Here is a 9,804-nt window from a genome sequence, read left to right as displayed (position 1 = left end):
AAAGCAAGTTTTCCGATAGTCTAGCAAGTATACCGATGGTACTCAATAGCCCGAAGGAGAAAAATGTCCTGCCCAGTGCCCTGGAGATCACAGCCCAGGCACACTATAGGTTCACAGTCCCATGAGACTCTCCTTAACCCACGTTGTATGTTTAATCATGCTTAATACCATCCTGAGGATGGGATCCTGGTGATCAGAAATCCTAATCAGGACACTTGACCATGTCACACGGTACAACGAAATGGAAGAGGATGCTTGAGCATGCCTCCCGGTACAACCCAATGGATGAGTGTTGTGAACCTATTTGGAAAGTAATGGTAAAGTTACATACAGCACATTAAACCACGATTCTTTCTGGAGAAACAGCACTTGTTTTTGTTTTCTGAATTGCTATTGTTTGGATTTGGGTTTTTTGAGACAGGGCCTCATCGTAGACCAGGCTGGCCTCTAACTAGCTGTAATGACAAGGATGACCTTGAACTCAGAGTGTAGAAAAGATAACCTGGAACTCCGATGCTCCTGCCTCTGTTTCCCAGGTGCTGGGATTACAGTGGAGGAATGCTCAATCAATGTAGTACATCTTTAAAAATATATATATATAAAACAAATATATATAACAAGCAGTTCTCACCTTCCACCACGTGGATCCCAGGATCAAACTCAGATTGTCAGGCTTGGCGGCAAGCACCTCCATTTGCTGAGCCTTCTCACCACACCCTCCTCTCTTTTTGTCTGTTTGCTTGCCATGCCTTACATATGTACGATTTAGATTCTGCAAGGAAGTTCTGACTTCCCGAAACTTCTCCAGTGCAGACTCGGTGGCAAATATTATCTTGGCGTTTTTTCTTGAGCTATTTATAAAGTCTCTGCCTTCATTTAACTAAGTGTGCAATCTTACGTTTCTGCAGAGGAACCTAAATATTTTGTCTTCTGTTTTGTTGTTTTGATTCAACTGGTAAACACACATCCACCAGTATTTATGGCTTGTCAATGTAAGCTTTCCGACATGCCTTCAAAGGGCGCTGCTTTACGCACATTACAACAATCACAACAATTCCAAAAGCTGAAGGATCAAGTGAGCTGATAGATGGATGTTGCCTTTTTAAAGGAAACTAATGATTGCTCAATTGTGTCAAATGTTTGCCCTTGTCAGGCTAAGAAGATGATACAGGCACAGACACGTTTAGGGGAATTAAGCCAGGCTGTTTGACCGTGTGCTTCTCATTTGAAAACAAGAGTAACCGTGAGTTGCCCCAGGTGGGAAGCTTGCTGTGCCCACTCTCATGTGTCCTGGGACAGTGGACAGGCATGTCTGTGTCTCTGAGCTCTGAGCTCAGAACAACCGACATGGTGTGACAGAGCTAGCCCCACACATACATGTTGTAGGGAATTTCTTCCTCCACGAGGGGCAGAGTTCTGTAGTTAGGTTCTAAATGGACCACAAGGCATTTTCAAAGGACTGAAGAAGTCCCAGCTCCCACTGTTAGCCTCACATGAAGCAATGCTTAATTATTATGTGCTGTTTTCAGTGCTAGCCTGAGAACTGAAGCCCCATTTCGGGCTTACATTTTAAGAGGAAATGGATTGTCCTCAAAGGGAGGCCAGTGTTGAGCAAAATTCTTAGGATGCCGACAGACACACACATGAAGGAATGGCCGCCATGTGCCACCACACCTGGTGTGCTAAAACCCCTTTTAAATATAAAGTCTCTCTGGACATGATGCCATAGGCTCGAAATTTCAGCACATGGAAAGAAGAGGTAGAAGACTATGAATTTAAGGTCAGTCTGGGCTACATAACAAAACCGTGTCCCAAAAAACCACCCTAAATTTGTGTGTGTGTGTGTGTGTGTGTGTGTGTGTGTGTGTGTGTGTGTATGTGTGTCTGTGTGTGTGTGTGTGCACGCGTGTACATGTGTGTATGTGTGTATGTGTATGATGTGTGTCTGGGTGTGTGTACATATTTGTGTGTGGTATATGTATATGTATATGTGATGTGTATAGGATGTGTTTACATATATGTATATGCATGTGTGTACACATGTGTCATCTGACTTTTGTTTAGTTCTATGTAGTGATGCACTTTCATACGTATTCATGCCTCTTGTATCATAAAACTTCTATATGCACTATTTTAAAAACTTTTTACCAAGCTGGTGTCTTTCAAACCACATTGTTAATGGTGCTAACCCTTTCCAGGCCTGTGTTTTTATGTTCCTAAATTTTATTTTGATGTTCCTGTGAAGCAAAGATAATTAGACATAGCTAAACAATGCCCACTTCAAGCAGTACCTCTGAATAATTCAAAGGCTTTGAACATTTGTCCCCTAAACAGAAGTTTTTCCATCAGATAGATAGTTGCTGGTTTTGGTAGATTTGTGCTCTCTCTCTCTTGGGCTTGCTGTCTCCTGATATTCTGCAGAGAAATCTGCAGAGACGTTTCTGTAGTTGTTGGAAGTTATCTTTTCTTGTTCTTTCTTTCTTTTTTTTTTTAATACATACCAAGGAAGGCTGACCTAAGAGAAATCTCTCCTATACTTTTTATTTGGTTAAAATTGTCTGTAAAAGGTTCTGCTTCAGCATTAACTCCATGATGTCCCATACTGTCCCCCACATTTCCATACTCCAATGTAGGCTCACATCAGGCAGGGGCAGATCTCCCCCAGTGACAAGGTGTAATCGTTATCAAACCACCAGATGGTAAGTTATTGATATCTTGAGAGAATATTGCTCAGACAAGGGGAAGATTGTCAAAATGAGAAGAAAGTGGGCATGCGAACATAGCTCAGTTGGTAAAGAGCTCTTACCTCAAACACAAGGACATGACTTTAATCCCCAGCCCCCAAGTAACAGATCGAGCATGGCGGTGCAAGTCTGTAAGCCTGTCACCAGACAGACAAAGACAAGCAGACCCCTGGGGTTCCCTGGCTTGAGAACCTAAACAAAGTGGGTCCCAGTGAAAAATCTTGTCTCAAAAAGACAAGGTGGATGGCACTTGAAAAGTAATGGCACCAAGATTGTCCTCTGGCCTGCATACGCCCATTCGAATGTATCATGCATACACAAATATGCTCACACATCAGCACACACATACATACAAACATGTACAAAATCAGTGTAAAACCATAATAAACTTGATGTTTGTGTGTGATCTCAGCACTTGGGAATCTAAAGCAGGAACACCGTGAATATGCGGCCAGCCTGGGCTTTATAACAAGCTGACTAAAACCAACAAGAACACAAGCACTGTGCCTACTCTCCCCTAAGTATCTAAAGTCCAGAGTTCATGCAGAAATGGTTTCTACACACAGTTACCTGACTCCAGCTGTGGTGGTTTGAATAAGAATGGCCCTTGCTGGGCAGTGGTGGCACATGCCTTTAATCCCAGCACTTGGGAGGCAGAGGCAGGTGGATCTTTGTGAATTCCAGGCAAGCCTGGTCTACAGAACAAGATCCAGGAAAGGCGCAAAGCTAAACAGAGAAACCCTGTCTTGAAAAACCAAAAAAAAAAAAAAAAAGGAAAGAAAGAAAAAGTAAAAGAAAAGAATGGCCCCCATAAGCACACAGATTGCAATGCTTGGTCACCAGGGAGTGGCACTATTTGAAAGGATAGGAATTGTGACCTTTTGGAGGAAGTGTGCCACTGGAGGTGGGCTTGAGGCCTCAGAAGCCCATGCCAAGCCCAGAGTCTCTCTCTTCCTGCCTCCAGAGGACTGGTTGGAGAACTCTGAGCTACCATGTCTGTCTGTGTGCCGCCATGCTTCCCTCCATGAGGACAATGAACTAAAGCCCCTGACACTGTAAGCCACCCCAGTCAAATGTTTTCTTTTATAAGAGTTGCTGTGGTCACGATGGTTTCTCTTCACAGCAATAGAACACTGACTGAAATATCAATTGAATGTTTTTCAAGCCTGCTTCCAACTTTCATTTTTTTCTGACACAGACATATCCAGAAAATTTCAGACCAAATCTTAAGTGCTGATTGTTTCATGTTGTTGTCCAATGTGCTGGAAAATCAATCCCCTTCCGGGAAGGAAGCAATACTGACAGTCGATCAGGCATGTGCAGACAGGTTGTGATTCTTCATATAATACAGATGCTACAGATCTGCATTCCTACTGACTGTGAGGAATTATAATCTGGGAGATCTGTCTAGCTTAGTAATGAACACCCCAATGACCTCCGTCTCCCTCAGCCACTCATCATCTGAATCTAGCAAGATGTCAGAGAGTAGAGATCAAGAGCACTACTGTGAAAGGCCAAAAGGAAACACCTTCTTACACCCGAATGGGGAGTGCCCTGTCAAAAGCGAGCCCGCTAAACCAAGAGATGAGGATGAAGAGGATGCATGTTCCAATGAACTCGATGACGAGGAATTATTAGGCGAACTCACTGATAGTATTGGTAACAAAGACTTCCCTCTCTTAAACCAAAGCATTTCTCCTTTATCCTCCAGTGTGCTGCAGCCACTTCCACATTCTGATTCACAAATACTCTTGGGCTGGTGAGATGGCTCAGCAGGTAAAAGCACCACAGTGCAAGCCCCACAACCTGAGTTTGGTCCCCCAGAGTCATGTAAAAACCTTTGTGTGGGAGAGTGCTTCTATAATCCGAGACATCCTTCTGTCAGATGGGGGCAGGGCATCACCTGGAGGCTTTAAGTTCAGATTAATGGAGTGTGAAACATGACACGAACAACAAGGAGGACTCTGCTTTAACAATGTCAGACAAGCTTTGTGTACTGGTTCAGTAATGGTATGAGTATTATGGCGTAACTAACTTCTTTTTTATTAGATTTGAAGACTGCACCATGGGAGGGGATTTCATGCCTAGTACTATAATCCTGGTAGGCACCCACTGGCTGAGGAGGTCATTGGTACTCTAGTAAATGTCATATTACAAAATGGTTATGTTATCAAATTACCTTCTAAATATTTATTTTTATACCCATCAGTCTTAGTTTCTTTTCTATTGCTGTGATAAGGCACCATGTCCAAGGCAATTGGTATAAGAAAGCGCTGAAGTTGGACTTAAGTTTCCAGAGGGTTGGACTCTATAATTGTGGACCAAAGACAAGGTGGCAAGAAAATAGTGGAGAGCTTACCTCTTGACCCAAAAGTAGGAGGCAGAGAGAACTGAGAATGGTATGAGCTTTCTAAACCCCAAAGCATGTCTCCCCTCTACACACCACTTCCTTCAAAAGGCAGTATCTCCTATTCTTTTCTAGACAGTTGCAACAATTGGGTGCCAAATACTCAAAAATAACAGCTTGTCGGCACTATTCTCAATCAAACATCCAGACCATAGGTGTGGGCTGCTATCAACCTTGGAAGAGAAGTTTTTGTTTTCAGTGGATAGTAGTAGTCAATGGAGTGATACACAATCCGTCCAGGTGCTAAGAATAAGAGATTGAGTGCCCAATCCTAAATGGCACATCTGTATTATCCCCACCATGACCAAGGTTCAGGCAACATTGCAGAAGGATGGTTGGGGAGAACGTATAATCCAAAGAAGAGGTAAGAGTGTTGTAAAATTCAGTCTTGTGGGCCTGACAGGACTATCACAATAATATACCCAGGGAAGCTGGTCTGTCCAAGGCCTACATAATACCAACTCTGTCAAAATTTCACCATAGATGAAGGATGATCTCCAGGCCCAACGACTCACTGGGGACCTATGTGCAGTTGGTAATTGCTTAGGAAGGGAAAAGCATTCATTTATGAAAGGGTATCAGTAGTAGGTTTCCCATGCTCCATGGAATAGCCCACACCTGTGCACATGAGGACAGTGTAACGGGACTTAATGGGTTAACAAGGAAAAATGACATGAAGCTGGGAGAGGGCATGGTGCGAGAGACATGTAAGGAGTTAGACAGGAGGTGGATATGGTCATATTTTAGTACCTGAGATCAATAACCGATCATAATACAGTACTGCTATGAATTCTCAAAAATTGAAAAAGTCTACTGTTATTTAATCCAGCCTCAGAGAATTTCTCCAAACATGGGTAAAGTGAAGTCTATTCCAGAGGATGATGCAGAGGCAGGGGGATTTCTATGAGTCTGAGACTAATCTGATCTACATAGCAGGTTTCAGGCCAGCAATGTATCCCTTGCTAGGGATGGGTCACCTCCCCCAAACAAAAAGGCTATTGTCACTACTGTTGGTTGCCTTCTAAACCTGGTAGGTAGGCCCTGTTGCTGTATATCTCATTCTTTGATGGCAGGATTTGGAGAAATAAGGCTAGGACTCAGTGTCCCTTCCTGTGGGCAAAGTCTGGTAAGTGCCACAACGTGTTACTCTGATTTCTTGGGGCTGGGGTGGGGGGATTGTGGCTCAAAGTCCTACTCACCAGAGGATTCTACAAGCTGTATGACAGAAGTGCCAGACATGTGCCAGCTAATGCAGTAATGGAAAGCATGGTTACAAACTGAGTTCACCTTCTGATTGGAGTTAAGGCCTGCTCCACAGAGGGGACTTCTCTTCAGGTACTGGGAACTTAGACAAAATCTGCCGTCATGAACTTCTCAGTGGAGAAACACTGGTTAATGCTTGGATATGTTGGCGAAGGTGCTTCTGAATGTGTGTGTGTTCACAACCATGGGTTTTTACTGCTGGTGGTGTTCTTTTGGATAGACTTTTTTCTTCTCACTTGTCTTTCATGACAAAAGAATCACCAGCAAGACTCACCACCACCCACACATGGAGAAACGGGGATAAACATAACAACACAAGGGTTCATGACTGCTCTGGAGTTAGACATTCAAGTCAGAAGATTTTGTCACCCCCTCAAAGCTCAGGGGCCATTATTAAAGAGGGCACTGAGAAAGTTCAAAGCTTGGAGGAAGGGGTGAAATGCAATTTCCTTCAAGATCAAACATCCCATCTATGAGGAAAGCTCATTAAAATGCAGGATGTTCTAAGAAGAGGTGAAAATATTCCATCCTGCAGGGGGGCTGCTGAACTCAGGAAGCAAAGGACTCTCTTGAAGAAGTCCCTGAAATTGACCAGATTCACCAGACACTCCGTGCTCAAGCACATACAAGCAGTAAGAACTTCTGAGGGACACTGGCAGCAGACCAGCAGAGCTTCCTGGAACAGACACTCTGCAACCCGCCAAGCTGCCTCCTACTTGTGCTGTGTGCTCCAGCTTTCCAGCTTTTGTGGTCCATCACTCATGGTGAGGTGGGCTTATCCAGCAGGTTATATGGAAATATGATGTATAGTTCTTAAAAAAAATATGGGGATAGGGGGAGGTGAATATTCTGGAAATGTCCACCGGGTAGGTTTGTCAGGATGTGATACCAAACTGCATGAGGACTTTGTCAATTGAATTTCTTGGTACACACTTGCCTATTTTACAGTGTTTGAAACCCTGTCCTGCCGAGGGTTCCACACATATGTTCTGACCCACGGTCTGAGCGAGGCTGAGAATATTGCAGATAATAATTTTCTGCATCCTTTGATGATCCAGGGACACCTAGCCACACTTATATCTAGTGTCTTCTAAGGGTCCATGCCTCCCTTTATCCTTCCTTAGGACTTTTTTGTTGTGGAAAGTGCAGTATTTGAGACACATGCTACATGTGCTTATAACCTCAGGATTGTCTACTTCCCATACTGACCCATACGTTGGTAAAAGCTAAAGCAGCTTTATAAAAATATTGGCAGTAATGTGTACTTTTCAAAGACAAGCTATAGGGGAATAGGCATATTGGTAGCTATTCTTTAAGTTTCCTGTGTTGATACAGTGTTGTTTGCTTGCTTTTACCACTTTTATTGTCTGAGATTACAACATAATTGTATCTTTTATACCTTCCCTTACTTCCCTTCAAATCCCCCATATCTCCCATATGCAACATTCTAAATAAAATATAATTTAATATTTACTTTTTATATGATGTAATATTTCATTAATAATTTTAGACATTTCTTTTACATATATACTTATAAATTATATAAAATATCATGAAGAGTGTAATTACAAACAATATTAAATATGAACGCTTATCATATTATGTGCCCATTGTTGTACATATAATTGCAACATAAAATATGATGTACATATTACATGTCATCATATTAATAACACACATATATAATTATGATATTATAATATGTGGGAACCTCACCACCTATGTCTGTTTCTCCCTGTTTTTCTCACACATACTTACATGGATATGTTGGTTTCTGTAAAAACGTTGGTCCATACCCATATGTCTGCATTGAAAAAAAATTTCTTTCTGTCAGTTCTGTATTTTCTCATTTCCATTAAGATCAGACTCTAAGTGAGAAGAACCAGAGATCAAATGAAATCTTCAGTTTTCCATGATATTTGTTGGCTCAATATGTTAAAAATCTTTCACCATCATGGTTTAGAGGTGGATTTGGGTAATTATATCACTTTGTTTGCACACTCTAGGCAATAGAAACTTTACCATATATTTAGAAATTTTACTACTTACTATAAATTGCAATATATAGTAAATAGGATATTTTCGATTGCATTTATTAAAATTTAAAGTTATCCTACAATATAATTATTTGTATATATCCCCTTCCGCCAACTCCTCTCAGTTATTTCCCCACCTCCCTACTCACCCTAATTCGTGTTCTTTCTCTAACAACATAAAAAAGAGGAACATAAATTTTAAGGAACAGAATTTTGCACTGCTCTATAAAATCAGACTTTTCCCCCACTCGAGCTAAAGTATCTGTTGGAGATGAGAGAAGAGCCGCTGATTTTCCTAACAGTGTCTTCATTCTCAGATCTCAGGTGGTTGGCACACCATTGCCATAGTAGTCACAGAGATCGACATGATCACCGATGATGTATTGAGGGATGCCACAGGGGGATCATTGTGACGTTCTAAGGCTAGTAAACTAAACTTGCTGCCATCTAAAGGGTCAGACACTTGCCTTACAGGTGGATGACATTGCCACTTACCACAATACATAAATATAAGATATTGTTCCACATTCTAAATAAAATATAATGTAATATGAATATTTAAAATGGATGTGTGTATGTTGCATATACATTTAAATTATTTAAAACAGCATGCATCTTATAATTGCAAGTGATATTCCTTATACTGGATAGAAGGTATGTCATATTATATATCCATTGTAGTATATGTGATTGCGATATGAATTATGATGCTACACATTACATGTGTATTAAAAACACATCTAAATAATGTACATTCCTACAATATTGTTCCTTATTGTGTCATATATTTCACATTAGTTATATCATATATTATACTGTATACTACATTAAATATACTGCAATTATAATAAAATAACTATATGAGGCTAGAAAGATTGCTCAGTGGGTAAAGTATTTTTAAAATTATTTTAAAGCACTGTTATTTTATGATGATATATGTATGTCACTATATAACAATAACTATATTTATATGTCATAGATCTTATACTTTAATTATATTTGTATTGTATATAATAGTGGTTGCTTAAGGTTTGTGTTTTATGGGATTTCCGTGTGTGTGAAAGTGTGCGTGTCTGCATCTATATGTGTTTTTTGTGCTTTTTTTGGCTCTTTTCTGTTTTCTATTTGTTTGTTTTGTTCTATCTTGGTTTGTTTCATTTAATTATTTTTTCTTCCTTTTGAAATATGCCTGTTCATCTTCTAATAGGAGAGATAAAAAAAGGGTGTGGATTTGGGGAGATGGGGAGATTGGGAGGATCTGGAAGCAGTTGCTGTGAGGTGGGGAACTAATCAGAGCAAAGTGTACGAAAAAAATCCACTTTCAATTTTTCAAAAAGATGGGTTTTAGTTACAT

This window comes from Peromyscus californicus, unplaced genomic scaffold, assembly GCF_007827085.1.
Source record: "Peromyscus californicus insignis strain IS unplaced genomic scaffold, ASM782708v3 Scaffold_10__1_contigs__length_136768540, whole genome shotgun sequence".
Taxonomy (NCBI): Eukaryota; Metazoa; Chordata; class Mammalia; order Rodentia; family Cricetidae; genus Peromyscus; species Peromyscus californicus.
Note: the sequence above shows the minus strand (reverse complement) of the source record.